Genomic DNA, 2,140 nt, shown 5'->3' on the forward strand with positions numbered 1-2,140 from the left:
GGTATAGTTAAGCTTCCTGGGTCTTCAATTTCGGTGGCAACAGTCTCATACTCACTGCACTCATTTGTCAAAGCAACAGTCTCATACTCACTCAGTAATTTTTTCTTAGAAAATATATCCTTCATAAAATTAACATAATTTGGCATTTGTTCTAAAGCCTCCACCAACGGAATATTGATGTGTAACTGCTTCAGAACATCCAAAAACTTCTTGAATTGCACCTCCTATTTCTGCTTGTGTTGCTGCAATCTTTGCAGATATGGAGGTAATAGAACTTTCGGTTGAACCGGACAAATTTTCTAAGTAGGTAAATTTGCATCCAAAGAAGATGTTAAAATATCTGAATTCACTAGGTCAAGGTTTACCTTGTCAGACTTTACAGATTTTTATTCCTTTGGTGTAGGAACTTCCACATCAGGTTAACTCTTCTCAACGGGCTTATCTTTGATATCAATCAATCAGGGTTCCTGAGTCTTACCACTTCGCAATGCCACTACATTGATATGTTATTTACCCAAATTTCTTGGATTTTCAGTATTACTCGACAAGGTTCCTTGTAGTCTACTACAAAGCTCCGTAGCTAATTAACCCATTTGCTTTTCCAAATTTTTCAGTGTTGCTGCTTGGCTTTGGATCAAAGCGTCATTCTTTTCCATGTACGCTTTCAACAAGTTCTCCAAACTGTTTGATACCTCATCTTGAGGTGGTTTTGAAGCTTGCTAATTAAACCCTTGAGATTGGTTGGGTCTCCGCTGTAATAAGTTGTTGTTCGATCCATTTCCTTAGTTGCTCTAAGAAAAGTTAGGATGATTACGCGTATAGTACACTGACTTGGGATTTGATGGACAATTCTCAAAAGAATGACTTTCCCCACAGTACACACAGGAAACTACTTCAAATAGACTTGGTGGCTGAGCTACAAATTATTAGTACTATTAGCGGTTAACTGTTTTAACATAGAGGAAATAGACGATACCTGAGTCGATAACGAAGTGAGAGAGTTAACTTCATGAACTCCGACTACTCATCTTCCTAAAGCTGTTCAATTTTTTGGCCATTGATAGTTATTACTCGCGATCCTCTCAATAATCTCATAAGCCTCATTATAAGGCTTAGAAAAAATTGCACCATTCGCAGAAGCATCTACCATCAATCTTGTATGTGCATTGAGACCATTATAAAATGCCTCCAACTAGATACAGTGAGGAATCTCATGATGAGGACACTTACAAAGTAACTCCTTGAATTGCTCCCAAGCCTCATACAAAGACTCGTCATCCAATTGTTGGAAAGTTGTGATCTCGTTCCTCAACTTAGCTTTTTTGCTAGGTGGGAAATACTTAACCAAAAATCACTTTGCTAATTCTTGCCATGTTGATATAGAACTTGGTGGCAATGAATTGAGCCATGCTCGTGCTCGATCTCGCAAGGAGTATGGAAACAACTTCAACCTCAGTGTGTCTTCAGTCACACTGGCAATCTTGAATGAATCACTCACCTCCATAAACAATCGAAGGGGGAGATGTGGATCTTCCGTGGACATACCACTAAATTGGCCACGATTTGTATCATTTGAAACATCACTGGTTTCAATTCAAACTAGGTTGCCTCAATATCTAGCCTTCTAATTCCTGGGTTTGACTTGCTAAAAAGTGGCACAGCAGATTGTCTGATGCATCGATCCCTATCATCGACAATAAGGATGGGATTTCGTACGTAATCGGCTTCATTACCTTGGTCTTGATTCTGATTTCCAAGGTCCATCTCAACTTTTCTTTGAGCTATTCGTTCACGTCTTCATTGTCTGAAAGTTCGCTCAATTCCACGGTCTATAGGGAGTAAATCGATAATTCGATCTATGCTCATAAACACCTGAACATAAAATCACAAAAATTAAAAAGAATAAGTTAGTAATGTTAGAAATAAATCAAATTGAAAATAAATAATTTCACAAAAAAATGACTATGGCAATAGTTGACAATCCCCGACAACGACGCCAAAAACTTGTAACGCTGGGGTTTGTGCAAGTGTACACAATCATTATCAAGTAATAAGTAAGTATCGAGTTATCATCTCTACAGGGATTGTATTTGTGCTAAGTCACTTAATTTGTAAAATTATATTAACAATTTGAAAAAAT

At 37.6% G+C, this 2,140-nt stretch overlaps 1 non-coding gene across 1 annotated transcript; it reads left to right on the forward strand.

The window, feature by feature from the left end:
- Nucleotides 1–1,208: 1,208 nt before the first annotated feature.
- On the forward strand, nt 1,209–1,315 carry LOC121215232 (small nucleolar RNA R71). Its single transcript, XR_005910961.1, has one exon. It is a non-coding gene; the product is annotated as a small nucleolar RNA R71 (small nucleolar RNA).
- Nucleotides 1,316–2,140: the final 825 nt, after the last annotated feature.

This window comes from Gossypium hirsutum, chromosome D02 (assembly GCF_007990345.1).
Source record: "Gossypium hirsutum isolate 1008001.06 chromosome D02, Gossypium_hirsutum_v2.1, whole genome shotgun sequence".
Lineage (NCBI taxonomy): Eukaryota > Viridiplantae > Streptophyta > Magnoliopsida > Malvales > Malvaceae > Gossypium > Gossypium hirsutum.